At 38.7% G+C, this 17,305-nt stretch overlaps 1 pseudogene; it reads right to left on the reverse strand.

The window, feature by feature from the left end:
• Positions 1–1,977: 1,977 nt before the first annotated feature.
• On the reverse strand, positions 1,978–3,535 carry LOC147435391 (uncharacterized; annotated as a pseudogene).
• Between the last annotated feature and the right edge of the window lie 13,770 nt (positions 3,536–17,305).

Raw genomic sequence — 17,305 nt, forward strand, 5'->3', positions numbered from 1 at the left:
TGTTTGTGTTCACATTAATCAAATCCTTGCATGGAAGGAAAGCTAGTAAGAGACATAATATTGGTGCCAAATGCATCAAACATTTGCCAAATTAGAAATGCTAGTTTAGTTCAAAGGGGGTTACTTATGTTGTGACTATTACAAAATTTCCTCAATGTATTTGTGAGGGCTTCCAAAAACAAGACAAGTAAAGGTAGTAAGGGAACTAATATAGGTGCCAAATGCATTGCACTTTTTCCACATTAGCACTACTAGTTTATTCAAAAGATTCACTTAAATTGTGACTATTGCACACTTTCCTTGATGTACATGTGAGGAATTCCAAATATGAGACAACCAACACCTCATATATGTGCCATGCAAACACATGTATCATATGTTGGCTCCGCCGGTACTTAAGGACAAAGTCATGCGCACTTGTGTATCTACCAATCCCACCCAGCACAAGTCCTCACATGATCTCCTCAGCATGTTACAAGGCATCAAGCGTGTTGGTCGCACACTCCCAAATAGTGCAGGCTTGAGGCCATCCAATGATTGAAATCATACCTTGTAATTTGAGAACGCGTCTATACTTTGCAATGAAACAGTTTTGTCTTGTCTCATGTTCATTGTCTTGAAATTTCATGCTATTTTATTACATTGGTGTTGTCAAAGGGATGAGAGATGTGAATTTCAAAATTGTGTATGTTGAACATTGATTGTACCATTGATTGTAGTTTGTAACAATGTATATCTATTTTTTTGATCTAATATTTTATTGTCGTGTGATTAGACAAGAAATGGCAGCCCCATACGCTCCTCCCAATGTCGATGGTGATCTCGACCACAAGGACTCTCAACGCATCCTTCAGAGAGGAGAGTCTGTGTTATGGGGCTCAAGACCTCTCCTTATTCTTTGTTGAGGCCGCGGAGCCAGAGGGTTTAGAGGGCGAACCAATGAAATTGGAAGACGTATGCAAGTGTTGTCCCTCTTTTTTGTGTGAAATACTTGCTGTTCAGGAGGTCAGGTCGTGCCAAGGCAACGTCACCATTGAAAATCTCAGATTTGCAACACAAAGGGCTCGCACGTGTGTTTCTTCTACGTTTCATCCAAAAGAAGTGCAGTCTACCTAACAATAATCAAGTTGCCATGTACTTCATCCAACAAGTCTTCGTGCAAGATATAATGAAGAAGCGCGTCCTTTGATAGACCGTCCTTTCAACGCTGGTGTCGGGAAGAGATAAAGAAAGGGCACAAGCATGTCATGGGGAGGCAGATCCACCTGCACAAAAGAGGCCAGTTGTGCTCCTACCAGATGAGCATGAACAAATTGTTAATAATGTGTCTCAAGGGGCTACACTAACCAGCCAAAGAGAGGGTGTTCTCTTGCTACAAGAGAAGTTGGCAGCCAAAGAAGCAGAAGTAGTTGTTTTAGAGAAAAAACTAGCTAGATATGAAGCGCTGTACCGTGCTCTCTCTCTCCTGCCTGAGGAGGCAGGACCAAGTCACGAGGCAGATATTCAAGAAACAATGGATATGCTTGAGGCAGCATTGAACGTAGATCTTGAAGAAGCGGTGGATATCACAATTTCTTAAAGACATTGTAGACTGTAGTTGGAAATTTTAATGGCAAATTATCTCGTCCTCTTTTGAGACGCATTGTATTCTCTTTATGTTTATGGCAATGAATTTGTTTTGGAGTTGCTAATTGATGAGTTTGTTGAGAATTTGGTTTGTAGATGTCATTTTGTTCAGGATTTGAGAATGTTATTTTATTTGGTTGCCACATCATGTCCTCAATACTTATGTTTATGCAAACTCTCTTCAATACTTGACCCTAAACTTAATGGAGAAGACTTATACATTATCCAAAGGTGTGCATGTTGCCCCTAATTCAAAAAAGTGAGATATATAGCTCAATAGTGAGCTACAGTGAGATGGAGTAGATACATTATCATGAAAAGATGTTTACATTTTTCCATCTATCACAGGCACTAGGTCATCAACCTCTTCATTGTCTGAACATTTTGTAGCCACTTCCCACCCATCTCATCGTCGCTACATCTCTGTTCCACCACCATTTCATGAGTCTGAAGCACTCCAAAGTGTACTTCGGTGGCATGTGTGGCTATCTTCATGGGTGCATGAATGAGATGCATGTTACAAAAGACGTACACAAGGTCTGCATCACGAGCAAGACTTAAGCGATTTCTACGCTTTGAGTGCATAAAGTCATAAGAAGACCAATTGCGCTCATAGCTACCACTGGATGCCGCGATTGGAAGCACCCTGGTTGCCACGTTTTGTAACTCAACTACATCTCCTCCATATTCTTTCCACCATACTGGGCTTGAAAACTTTTTAACGCTATTAAGAACCCAGGGATCTTCGAAAGTTCCTTCCCTATTGGCATAAGCCACCCTCTGTTAGAATGCATCCATGCCATTGTTGCTTGGCAACAACTGCAAGTAGACATTTCTAAAGTCTCTCATCACCTCTTTGTTGGAAGCTTGTCCGTTAATCTGAAACTTTGGATCCAAGACAAATGCAGCACCATGCAATGGTGTGTGCATTTGAGCCCATCATTTTTCCAAAAGATGTAGGATCTATGATCTCTCCCTTGCACTATAGTGGTTGTATTCTTTGGTTAGACGCAGTGCCACATGATCCAATAAACCTTACCAATGACAAACTTATCTGTGTCAACAACCCTTAGTAGTTCCACATAGGGACTAACCCCAACAATTTTGTCAATGTTCCGCCAAAAGAGAGGAGATTGCACCAACGACACACATTTTTGAGCTGCTTCGTGGTGGCTTGGATACTTGCTGAGCCAAGCCTCCCAATGACGATCTGCAACGGTTTCTGTAAGAGCCACTCGCACTTCAATGAGATTATTCAAAACATAGTATGCTGTAGCGAATCATGTGGCACAGAAAATTTGAAGTGCTTTTTTCAGAGACTTGGAGCGAAATAAAGCATATGTAAACTGATGTTCTCGTATAAACTTGACTATGTGATTGGAATCAATAAGAACGTGTTTTATGAACGATAGTCTACCCATATCCTTTAGGAGTAAATTTAGGGTGTGTGAGGCACATCCAAGCCATGTAATTTCTGAGTACTTTTCCATAATGACTAAACCCACTCCTTTGTAGTTGGAAGCATTATTTGTAACAATAGATATCACATTCTTTGGTCCACCTAGTCAAGTGATAGCTCGCTCATATAGCTTTGTCAAGTAGAGAGATGTCTTCTCTTTCAATGAGGTATCAATGGCCTCCAAAAACATTGCACCTTTGGGACGATATTAATCAATGTTTTTTTCTGACAGCTGGTCCATCCATCCAGCGCTATGGTGCAGCCAAACACTGGAACAAAGTTATGCACCGTTCTCTTGAGAATCGCTTCTGTACTGCTCTTGACTTTGTCCACATACTCTGTTCGGATTCTATTATAATCAGGATAGATGAATCCTTTTTTTGCAGTTGACATTAGGGCATCTTTGAAAATAGGATTTCTTGTGACATTAAATGGGATTCCACAAGCCATGAAGGCTTGTGTCCACTTTACATGCAATTTGAGCATGTCCTACTGAGCGAATGCTGCATGTAGAGTCCGAGGCATACCGGCTCTGCTGGATGTCCTGGGACTTGCATCCATCTCTCCCATGGAACCATTTGAAAAAGTGTAAGGACTTTGAGGTGTTCGGGTTGTTCCCATTGAAGGGTCTTGGTTAGCTTGCATGTCCTCTTGATCTACACTCACTTCTTCTATGTTGACCGATGACCCACCTATCATACCCTTCTATCTCTTAGGAAGAAGTCCTGCATGTTTGCATCTCTTTACATACCATGCAAAATGGACCCATATGTCTTTAGGCGGTGCTCCACATTCTTTCACATTGGGGCTAGTGCCAAATAAATGTTCTTTGATGCGAGTTGCTTTGCCGTGCCACTGATGCCCACAATGTTTGCATTCCATAAACAAAACTGTTTTGCCTCTCTCTTTTTCCTCCACATATGACCACTCTTTTTCTCGCACCATGCTTTCTGACTTCAAGAAAATATATCTTACAATCAATAGATACACTATGATTATAATTTTTCACCATAATTGTGCAATGAGAAAGATAAAAGGTTGTAGATATGACTTGCTAAATCAATAGTGTTAAGATAATATTTTAGAGAAGATCACCAATGGATATGCCATTCCTAATTACTAAGAGGTAAAGAGGGTTTGCTCAAGACAACTTAGATGAGCGATGGAGTCATCTCACATTCCACTATCTATGTCTCTTGTAAGTAGGAGCTACTGCTCAAACACAACCAATCGAACCTAAAATAACTGAGGTCTCTAATTTCTATATAAACATAGAGGTAAGAGCATGAGCTTGATGACATCCATGTGACTCCTAAGTACTATGCATGACTAATATATCACTAAGAGGTAAGAGCTTTTGGTCGATCACAACCTAGTGAATTCTATAGGTAATCCATCATATTCACTCAGAGGTAAGAGCATAAGCTCGATAACAACCAAGTGAATCCTACTTCTTACCTTAAACCTAACTTGGAAGTAAGAGAATCGTCTCATAACAACCAAGAGACACTAAGTAGACCTATTCTATGTCTATATGGAGGTAAGAACATTTATTCATGACAACCAAAAGACCCTACATGTATGTGTATATGTTCCAAAATGTACGAATTAACACTACATCTATGCACATATTATAGCTATGATAGATTTTAACCATCAAATATCACTTTTAGTATCTATTCTAAAACAAATAGAGCTACGAGTATAGCCTCTAATGTTTAGAATTATACAATTATACATTTGCACTATAGCTAAAAAGAAAGTGTCTAATGCATAAAATTATTTATTTTCTATTCTAAAACAAGTAGAGCTAAAAGTATACCTCTTCTACTTAGAATAATTTATACTAAAACAATAGAGTAATTAGAGAATAACTTCTATTGTTTAGAATTATAGGTAATTCAAATCTATCCATTTATTTTATTTTTAATATAAAAACATTAACAACATTTTATTTTCTTAAAAAATCAAAAGATTTTTAAGTTGACAACTTAATCTTTCTATGTCGGGGGTAACCTGACACTTTGGTGAAGGGAATTGTAGCTAAAACACGCAAATTTGGGCTTTATATACTATTGCAATATCGATCAAAATCATATCGATGGATATATATTATCGATTGAAAGACTATCGGCGGTCGGTAAAGTATCGATCAATAGGCTTTCGATCGATATGTAAGCAATAAAACGTTATTTTGAATAAGGTTGATGTGGCAGTGAATAATACGCGCGAATAAATCTTTTGAACGTATTTATCGACCATTATTCACAAATAAAACGAATGTCGAATAACGAATCATGCAACCTAGCTCTTAGGTCTCTAGCCATGTTCTACTCAACTGTGTAGAAGCACATGCCCTTAACATCCTTTTTTTTTTTGGATGCTAGTTTGATGAAAAATCCAATTCAATCTTCAAAGTTCTCAGTCTCGATACTTGAAATGGTAAATTCGAGTTTTTTGCAATGCACATTTAAAAGCATACAACTTTGCTTAAACATAACGTGAGCTCATCTTAAAGGTTGCAAGAAGAAAAATGTTATGCTCACATTGTACATTGAAGTTTCTAGGGTCATCATGTCCAATGCTTGCATCCAAGGATTTTTTCATGAGCGTGTTTGTGACTCACTCCAGTTGCAAGAAGAAAAATGTTATGCTCAGATTGTACATTGAAGTTTCTAGGGTCATCCTGTCCAATGCTTGCATTCAAGTACTTGTTCATGAGCGTGTTTGTGACTCACTCCACTTTCATTTCTTTTACAAGCTCACTCTCATAGATCTTGATTTAGGACATTGTTGCAATCTTTGAGACCAACATCAAACAACTGCACAACAAAGGTTTTCAGGGCAATCAAATCATAAGAAAGATTGTTATACCTGTCATATGTCACTTCCTACACTTTTGGCAGTCTATATGTCAATTCAATGTGGAAAGGACTTCCTAGCATTTGAAGCACCTCCTTGTTCACTTATTGTCTTGCTTTTTTAATACAGAAAGGGTTTTGAGGTAGAGTGTGCTTGATGTGAATCTTTTTACCTATTCTCGCACAGACCTAAGTAGGAGGAGTGAGAAATTTAAACCATTTTCTAGTAGAATCACACTACAAATGATGCTACATACTTGTAAAAGGTAGCATATCTTTTATTCAATGTATCAGCTCATCCAAATTGATTGAACATCCCATGCATGGAGTTGGTTCTCCTTTAGAAGGTCGTCAAGTTGTTTGGCAAACAATTTTACCATAGCACTTGTCATCCAAGAACCTAGCAACATTTTTTTAATTGAATATGAGCTCATAAGGGGTTGAGAGGTGATTTTGCTACACTCCACTTCCTTGTTGGGGTGAATCAAAAATCTACGCATGCATGACAAAAGTAAGAGATATGTTTGAGAGCTTATGAACTTAAACATAAGAAGAATGCATGGAATTACTTGATGGCTTGCTCTTTTTTCTTAATTCTTTTTGAATCACCTTCAAGTCCTCAATGTCCCATTGTCTTCTTTCTCTTTATTGAAGATCTAACATTATTTTTTTGCTCTAAGTGAGTGCATATCCTCCTTGATGGTCGCCTTGCTGCCTTCAACTTGCTAAGCACATTGTGTTCTGGTGTAAGCACACATTCTTGTTGCAAACAATGTCTCTCTCTCATTGCAAAACATCATTTCTTATGGCCATCTCCCATGTAGTTCACCAAAGGTGTTATATCCTTGAAAGGTGGAGTGGAGTTTGTGACGGGATGCATTCTATCATCCATCCAAAGATCCATATTTTTCATGCCGTGTGATTTAAAGTTCTCCTTTGAAGCTTCAAAATTGTTTTTTTTTAATTTTTCTTGCAAAAAGGCTCATACTCTCATGAGATCTCTTGAATTCCTTGTAGAAGTTCTTTATGGAGAAGCTACAAGCCTCTTAGTGTTTTTTTATTTTTCTTGCAAAGAGGCTCATACTCTTGTGAGATCTCTTGAATTCCTTGTAGAAGTTCTTTATGGAGACGCTACAAGCCTCAACTAAGACACGACTATTCGAAACATTCAATGTTTGTACACAAGAGCGCACAGAAGGGAATGTGGGAGAGAATGAGTTAAGAAAGAAAAGCCTAGTTTTCAAAAATACAGTAGATTGAGATATCAAACATTGAATTCTTAGCCACCACAGACAAATCACATGTTTGAAATGCATCATAAAAAAATATTGCCGTTCATTGCGGCTTATGTGGTTGGCCATTTGAAGGCATTTAGGGTTGACTATTCACAGCACAAGATTGACCGTTTAGGGTTGGTGAGGTTGGACCATTTAGTGTAAACCCACTGTGTGTTAGAATATAGGTGCTTAGAGTGAGCTGCTTATGGTCTTTCTACTTAGGGTTGTCCATGTAAAGATGCTTAAGGTTAGAGTAAAACCACTTAAGGTTGACCATATAGGGCTGCCTTGATTTGGTTGTTTCAGATCAATTAGAGCTAGTCACTTAGAGTTAGACTCAAGCCGTTTAGAACCACGATGGTTTGGCCATTTCAATCCGCTTAGGGATAGATGCTTGGTGTTAGCCACTTAGGATTAATCTCCTATGCTTTGTCCCTTAGGGTCGGCTGTGTAAAGCCTCTTAGGGTTGGCTGCTCTAAACTGACTTACGGCCACATTCATGTTGACACTTGAGATTTTGGCATTCTATTTACACACGACACATTAAACGATAGTGCTTCAAATGCATGAGGTAGTAGAGGAGATGCATGTGAGATGCACATGTGGCTTTGACACCTATTAGAGTGCCACTTGTAGTGCCAGTGATAATGATGTCACAACTGCCTTGATATGTCTATGTATAGCAAACTTTCTCCATAGTGGTTACTAGATGGAAATGCTACTTTCCGTGTCACACCATGTTGTAAGTGGTTTAGTAGTTTTTCTAGTGAGAGACTTGGTTGTGTGTGACTTGCCAATGATCCAGTGTATAACATAGAGCGTGCAAGAGACACGTGTTTGTCATTGCCCAATGATGCATCAATGATATACACTTTGTCATGTGCAATGCGTTCCTCAGCTAAGACACTGTTTGATCTCAATGAGATAATTGAGAGACAATGGATGTCAAAAATTGCTTAGAGAGCAGTCTTTTCAAATGCTTTGTGGATCATTAGTGATGTGCGGGGAGCCTAGAGTGTCTTGGTCTAGCCTATGCATGTATCTGAGGTACTAGACGACATAGTCTTGATTGTGTTGCACACATGTCAGCGAGAGATGAGACGATTCTCTTTACAAATCTCCAGAGTGATGTGCACAACATGTATATAGATGCAGAGTTAGAGTGGCCATGCTCTAGTGAGACACATTAGATTGATCCTCTTAAGATAAAGATGCCTCCTACCATAAAGATGAATGATATGGAGCTTTTTGACATGCTCATTCTAGAGTATGATGATGCAAGGAAATGTGGATACAATCCCTATGGACAATGAGGGACTGACAACTACCGTGGAGTTAGGATTGATGCATCCTTATGTGACAAGTTCTGGTGGTGATGCAGTGAGCATTGAGATACCTACTGTGAATAGATTGGCAGAGGTTACTACACATGGCATTGATGTGATTGCCATGGATATGTTGACAAAGATTACATGTTTTTCATCAGCCTTTGGGACTCTCATGTACGACCTCTTAGTGTTGGGACTTGATATAGTAGCTACAATGGGAGCATTTTGTAGTTGGGATGGCTAGTCGTGGATAGTCATGCCATGATGGACACTAGCATGATGCATTGTGGAGTAGTGTAGGTCACTATAGAATACCTATAGGGTATGCATGCTAACTCAAGCAGGGATATAAGATTTTTCACACCATTAGAGCCTATACGGTGGCATGCACTAACTTCAAGAGAGCCATTGGGCATAGGTTGAGACAAGATTCCTCCCTATACCCCATGCACATACTACTAGGACATAAAGTAGTACCACTTATTGACACATTCACTTTTAAGTGGGATATTTTTGGGTAAAGGTGGTGTGCATGTTACCTTGACCGAATTGTTAAGGCATCCAACTTCCCATCATTTGTACACACATCAAATTTTTTACTAGCTAGAAAATAAGGGGCTCTCTCACATTGTGGAGAGTAGCTGCACACACACAATATTTCTTGTGCTCTTCTCCTCCCTCACACTCCGCATGCAATGTGCACCACTTCTACACCTAGCATGCTAACAAAAGAGTCACGTACCAAGCACAAATTTGGAGCAACAGATTGGAGATTGGGAGGGAGGATGCCTTAAAGACCCACTTTATAAGTCTTTATCATCTAGCATTGATTGTACTATATTGTTTTGTTTAACAATCTAATGTGTGATAATTTGAACTTCAATTGTGTTGGACATCTTGACTATGCCTATTCCAATTTTTTTCAACGATGTGTACAAAGTTTTGTGTGTGAACACACACACACACACACACACACACACACACACACACACACTAGGTGAGACTGGTTTTTCATCAGAGAGTTGCCTTTGCAGGAGTTCTCCCTATAGAGGCAGCTCTTTGTTTTAAAAAGAGCCTTTTGCACTGCAGTTACAGTAGTGACTATAGGTGCAACAAACAAAACGTCTATTTTCATGGTTATACTAGCTGCAAACATTGTGTTTAAATAAGCGGATAAAGAGCACTCATTTTTTCAAAGTTTGTTGTGCATATAGCTATGCACGGAAAAGAAAAATTAGTGCGACAACAACTTGAGACATATTATGGAAAAGCTTGGCTCGAGGGAGATGCTTGATTCCTTCTTAGATTAGGCAAAGTTGTTTCACAAAAATGAGGAATTTCAATATGAGCTCAGTAAATAAAGTCATCAAGAAGAGGTAGCCCAAATATTGAGAAATTGCTCATAATTACTATTTGGGTGGTAAAGCCCAATGTTCTGTGCCTAAGTGGTGGGTGACCAGACACTAACCGAGAACTAACACTAACCATTCATTCTACATCAATGCTTACAAATTTATTCTAGTGTGTTTGTATGTGCATGGGCCTATGCCTACCAAGTCACTAGGTGGTTGCTATGTATTTTATCACTTTGATAAATGATGCAACTTGCAAGGTTTAGACATTCATTTAAGTATAAAGGTGATGTCTTTTGTATAATGCAGAGATGGATTTTGTTTGTCCAAAATTAGTAAGACAATAAGCTTAAGTGCTTTAGGGCTGATAACAATGGGGAGTATGTCTCTAATGAGTTCTAGATATTTTGTTATTGCTCCCCATACACTTGCTCAAAATGGATGACTTGCACAATTCAATAGAGAATTTGCAATATCTATCTCATGCTAAGTTTTCACATGGTTTTTTTAGATGAAGATCAAAAGACTGTAGCTCAATTGATCAATAGATCACGAAGTAAGACTCTTGATGGTGGCAAGCCAAAAGAAGCTTGGAGTGGTCAAAAGGAACCATATGAAGCTTGGTTTACAAGTTGAACGTCACACCTAATTATGGGAAGCCAAAGTAAACGACTAGATGGGTTGCCAAAGGTTTCAAGTAGAAAGCAAGGCATAGATTTTGATGGGGTATTTTTTCCAGTTGTCAAGATGGCTACCTTGTAGATTGTACTTGATTTGGTTACAAAAGAGGGCATGAATTTTGTCTAAAAGGATGTTAAGACAATATATTTACATGATGATCTTCATGGGTACATTTACATAAAACAATGAGAGACTTTTGCCAAAAACAAAAAAGAGAAACTGGTGTATAACTTAACATGAGCCTTTATGGTTTTGGGCAAGTGGTGCAGAAATGGTATCATAAGTTTGATGCTTTTATGAAATCTCAAGGGTATACGCAACGCAAAAATGATTATTGCCTCTACACAAAGAAATCTACAAATAGTACTATATTGATTTTGATTCCATTTGTGGATGACGTTGATTATCATTTATATAATAGTCTCAAGATACATGCATTGAAGTTGAAGTACATGAGAAGTTTGACATGAAGGATTTGGATGAAGCACATACAAGTTAGTGCGAGATTTGATATCAACGGAGAGGTTCGGTTTTGCATTGCGATAGTTAGAGTGCTATCTAAGTGTTTCATGCAAAGACAAAGCACAATGACATGAGATATCAATTCATTAGTGAGGTGCTTGAGGACAAACTCATGGAGCTTATGAAGATTTGCACAAATAATAACTCACTAAACAAAGGTTGACCCTTTGAGAAGTTTGCACAACTACATACCTTGTACATATGTTTATAGCTTGCTTAAAGGTACATTGACCTTTAAGTGGGAGATTGTTGGGTTAAATGGTCACTTTGTATGAAGAAAATGTCTAGCCATCCAATAACCCACTTACTAAACATGGGGATGGGAACAGAGCGAGCTTTTCAAGTGAGCTTTGGAGAGAGCTCGTTTGTTATAAGTTTTTGAAAATGCTTGCTTTAGAGATTATTAGAGAGAGATCTTGTGAGAGAGATTTTTTGTTATTATTTTTATTTTTAGAGAGGTTACAACGTAGTAGATGGTTTAAGTTGAAAAACTAAATGCAGAAGTCGGTCTTAGTTTTGCCTCATGGAGATGGGGCAGAGAAAAAAGAGTATGAAAAATGTCTTCTTTCACTCTCCAGCTCCAATGATCTCTCTCTCTCTCTCTCTCTCTCTCTCTCTCTCTCTCTCTCAACACCTATGTCAACTTGATTATTGCTCCCCATCTCCCACTTTCTTGCTCTCTATCTCTCAGGAACTCTCTCATTTTATTCACAAGATGTTTTGACCATTCGCTCAGTGAGGTCTCTCTACATCACACTCTCTACTACTGAAACCAAATAAGACTTTCTTTAGGTGACACCATTCAATTTACAATTATGAACATACAACGAACCAAAAACATAATAATTTTTGAATTTCTCAAAGAGGAATTATAAGGGAAAATTAGACCATATTGCCCAGGGTGTTCTTGAGATATAATAATTATATTTCACTCTTTGACTAAATGGTACAATGAAAATTGAACACTTGAAGCAGATCCTCATTGGTTAGATTACTTTGATGGATAAACATGTTATGGCTCACATCCAAGACAAGTAGCAAAGAAGAGAAAGCAAATATGCTCGCAATCCATGTACGTTTTGCTCCGTGCCACTCGATCTGCAAAGTCTCCACATGTACACATTGGAGTACTTGTGATGTGAACTTCATACATCTTGCCTTGGACCTGTGAACTAGTTGTTTTCACCACAAATTTCTCATGCATGTTTGTCTTAACAATAGTATGCTGCACAATTTGAGCTTACATGGTAACTGTTAAGTCAATTCTCTCACAGCCTTGATTTGAAATTCCTAGTTTAGTGGAAATTGTGCTTTTGTGTAGCTGCAATCTTCTTTATTGTGAACCCTATTGACTCCAAATTTTGCAATTCAGCAATAATCAAGTTTGTTCCCCGTTCCACGAGCCATATGTTGGGTATTCTAGTTGGACATTGAGCGATTGTGTTACAAATCTTCCATGTGTGATCCGCAATGTCTATTGCAAAATTACATGAATTGGGCCTTTGAGCCTCGACCATGAGCACTATCTGTTCCATTTTTCCAAGTTTTGATACCCTTAAAATATGTTGCAACAGTGCATGTAATGGTGTTTTTAATGTTTCTTTTGCTCTTTGCGGATCTAGACCCTAACCACCCTTAGCATTGAACTCTATTGCCCTTTGGTATATGAAAAAATTTCCCACATTGTCTTGTGTATGTTGGTCTCCTCTACCACCAGTCCCCCCTCATGTTGTCCACCTTCATCAAAGGCCACTTTGCTAGCTACTTACACACCTCTTTGGTTACACAAAATGTTTTGTGTCAGGTACTTGGGTCAATGCAAAGCATTTTCTTCCTCACAATTAGAATGCTCTACCTGTTTTTGCTTCCTTGATACTATGATATTATTCCTTTCCGTTGTTGGGTGTTGATAGAGAGGAGCACCTCTGATTTGATCCTCAATATCTCTTATAATAGCTACTAGTGTGAGTGCTCATCCTTGTTTTGTTCGATGAGCCAACTTTTTTGTAGAAGGTTCAGCCCCATGATATCTGTCCTCCACAAAAGCTAGAACTTTCATTCTATGGAGCAAAGAGTTTGACAAATTAGACACGCATGTATCATACAAGCTCAACATCTCTTTGTTGCCCTCGCTTGCTAACAACTTGTGTGCTTTGTTTCTACCAAGTTTGTTGTAGGAATGAATGATACGCCATCCACTTCCTACAACACAATTGTTCTTAGTGACATTATAAGATGTTTAGAATAAAGTTTACTCAAAATATGGCCTAGTAATGTTTACTCCAACAAAGTGTTTCCTCTAGCCGGGTATCGTACATGCCACCAACTTAGCCAACAATTCACTTGTGACGAATTATAGTTTGACACTTTTTTGGATTCCCACCAAGCTTGTATATTTATATATAAGCTAATCACTTCATCCTCACTTCTTGCACAATGCCATAATTTGCATAGATGCTTGTTCTCATCTAGAAAATGCTTATGCACATATTGAGTTATGTGAATTTGCAAAATTTTCTCCTAGTGAAACAAGAATGAATGCTCTCTTCTCTCCATAACATTATTGGGTCCTCCGTTAAATGCCGTGAAAATTGCTTTATAGTTTTCTCATGCTCGGCCACGAATCCTCTAAAATCAACTGGACAACGTTTGTTATTGAGTAGCACGGCATTCATTATTTCCCAGAACATGATTTGTGCTTGCGTGTCTTCTTCTTTCATCTCACATACAACAATGGTTTGCATTTCTTGAACTCTACATAGGTACAGGGTCGGTAAATGGCTCTGTTGAAAGAAAAAAGATTGAAATCTTACTCAAGATTACTTACAAAGGATTGTACATATGTGCTGCCATTGTTGTTCATCCAACAACCCTAAGTACGTGGCCAAAGCAAACCGAGCTTCTTCGTAAGTCTCCGTTTCCATCTTGTCTCATTCTATTGACTAGCTCAACACTTGACCCAAGAGTTGGTTGAAATTTTAAACACGTGACATATTTTTTTGGATCTGTGCATTGTCCTGCAAACAACATGCCATGAAAATACCTATACTCGCATGTGTTCTTCAACCTAGGAAACTAAGACTCCGCTCCAACCGCAATCCTTGTAGCGGTGGATTCTTTCACATATAAATACTCCCATTACCATTTGCTTTGCGAGATTCAGTTGCAAATGACAAGGCTAGTCGTAGGTGTTTTGGACACCACACGGGAAACAAGCTCTCTCCTCCATTGTATTGTTGATCGCAATACACCTTATGCAATTGGGTGGATAAGACTTTCAAGATGGATGAACAAATGGGTTCAACTATTCTTAGTGACTAAGTAATAAAAAAAGCAAGGACATTCCGAACGTAGAGTGGGACTTTGCCCACAATGAAAGCACTTTAAAGTTCCATTTATTGAGCTTAACAGACCGACATATAAAATTGACGTCAACAACTTTTCGGTCAATGATGTTTCATTTGGGCGTCTATGTATTGCTCTAATGGGGCACGTATTGTTGTTGCAGATAAGATTTACACCACATTTACTTCACTTACAGACACTTCATTCTTGATTGTACAGGCTTCACCTAGGAATGACCATCCTATTTTTGTACCATTTTTGAAACACCATCTAGTATAGGATTTAGCTCGTAGACACAATTACCATTATATTCTTGTGGCACTTCAACCACCCTTTTCCTAATTGTGTACCTTGAAATAATTTTTCTCAACTTGAGGTATTGGTGGCTATTTTGCACTATGTACCTCAGAGTAATTTGTATTTGTTTTTTCTCGTGTGAACTTATAGGAAAGTTCCCATCTTTGTTTTCTTCTTTGATCCAACCTTCTTCCATAAAGGTTTTGCATACTTGACTAGAATCTTGTTTTTTTTTTTGTTAGATAGACCAACAATCTTTTTCTTTAGACGAGCTGTAAGATACCTCTACCATTGCTATGTTTGGAGTTGTGGATATATCTGTACCCAAAGTGCTTGTTGAACCCTTGTTCAAAATCAAGAGGAATCTTGTAGACAAGGATGAGTCCAATATGAATTGGAACTGATAGTTGTGGATATATCTCTACCCAAAGTGCTTGTTGAACCCTTGTTCAAAATCAAGAGGAACCTTATAGACAAGGATGAGTCCAATATGAATTGGAACTGATCCCCAAATGTCACCTTGTCTTTCACTTGGGTTTGATTATCTCCCTCAAGGGTAGGCAAAATTGTGTAAATTTTACTATTATTGCAACCCCAAAATCTCTAGGATTGACCATTGCAAATCTTGCAGGACAGTCAATAAGTAATGGCTCAACACAAACAGTACAAAAAAACAGAATAACCTTACAGGATGAGGAAGTAGCCATGGCTCCAAGAGAGTTGGTTAGGGTCAAGGTGTATGGCCATTTGAAATTTGATATCTACGAAGGTATATTTATAGATAATTTACATAACTATTAACTCTCTTTGTATTTCTCTCTCTCTCTCTCTCTCTCTCTCTCTCTCTCTCTCTCTCTCTCTCTCTCTCTCTCTCTCTCTCCCCCCCCCCCCCATAATCTCTCTATCTCTAACCCTCCCCCTTCTCTCTCACTATCTCTCTCCATCCCTCTCTCTATATCTTTCTATTTTTATCTCTCCCTCTCACTTTAACTCTGTCATTCTCTCTCTCTCTCTCTCTCAATCTCTCTCTAACTTTCTGCCTCCCTCTCTCTCTCTAGTTTATCTCAAGTATTTACTCTCTCTCTCTCTCTCTCTCTCTCTCTCTCTCTCTCTCTCTCTCTCTCTCTCTCTCTCTCTCTCTCTCTCTCTCTCTCTCGATATCCCCCAACCCCTCTGTCTTTGTCTCTCTTTCCCTCTCTCCCCCTCCTGTCTCTTTAGCTAGCTCCCACTCTCCCTCTCTGTCCTTACCCCCCCCCCTCTCTCTCTCTCTCTCACACACACACACACATCTCCATCATCTCTCTATCTCTCACCCTCTTACTCTCTCTCTCATTTTTTATGTATCTTTCTCTCTCTTTCTATCTAGCTCTAACTCTCTCCTTTTTTTCTCTCTCCCATCATCTCTATATCTCTCAACCTCTTACTCTCTCTCTCACTTTTTATGTATCTTTCTCTCTCTCTTTCTATCTAGCTCTCTATCCCTCACTATCTCCTTTTTTTCTCTCTCTCCATCTCTCTCTCTCTCTCTCTCTCTCTCTCTGAGCAACCATTTTTTGACCTAGTAGACATCAATTCACTCTTTTGATAATAACTTCTTCATCCAAACTCCGATTTGGGTGATCTATAGTCTCAATAGAAGAGCATGACGTCCTCTACGCATTGATGTAAAGACAAAAAATTCAAAGTTACGGAAGGCATTTTTGTAGCAGCATTTCTGTTGTGAACGGGTTCAGGAAAGTTGACTCTCATCGCTTATTTTACATACAATGTCTTCCGGAACTCTCAAGGGTTCTTCTTCTTCAACAAGTCCACAACCATTGTGGAAAATGATCTGAAATCTCCTAAGTGTAGAGATAGCAACACAACCTCCCAACCAACAACATCGGAAACCCTGATCATGGCATACTTGATATTGTTGCAAGAGATCGTAAACAAACAAGGCGAAGACTTATGGGCACTTGCAATGGAGAATGGCACACTAAGAGTACTTGTGGTTGAGAATGAGAATCTCAAGAGGACACTTGAAATGTAAAAAACACGTTTGATGCAACTTGAAGAGGAAGTCAAGGAATGTAAAAACTCTCTTGTGGACTTGAATGCTTTAAATGAGTGTATGAGAAAAGTAGAGCATGACCATGTATTGAAAGAGGAGAAATTTGACACCATGAGCCGGGATGTATGCGACATGAAAAATGTATGCACAAACAAGTCTTGGGCTGATGTATGTAGTAACAATGTGGTTCCTAATTCCTCACTCATGCAAGCTATGGTTCAAACAAAGAATGTTGAGAAAAAACCCACTTTGGCATGTCCAGAGTTATGGTCTATGGAGTACATAGAGTGGGTAAGCAAGGAGCTCCTTGCTTGGGAGAACGAGCAATTGTATGCACCATGCCAGATGAGACCAAACGAAAGAGCATCCTTGATAATAGTTGGATCTATTTGAGGGATATAAAATATTTTTTATGTGAAGATCGCACTATTAAGCAACAAAATATGTGTCACAAGGCATATCAGGAAAAGAATAAGAAAAGCAAGGAGATCTCTCACAAAGAAA

The sequence above is a fragment of the Adiantum capillus-veneris genome, chromosome 18 (genome assembly GCF_014529385.1).
Source record: "Adiantum capillus-veneris isolate H3 chromosome 18, ASM1452938v2, whole genome shotgun sequence".
In the NCBI taxonomy this organism is placed as follows: Eukaryota; Viridiplantae; Streptophyta; class Polypodiopsida; order Polypodiales; family Pteridaceae; genus Adiantum; species Adiantum capillus-veneris.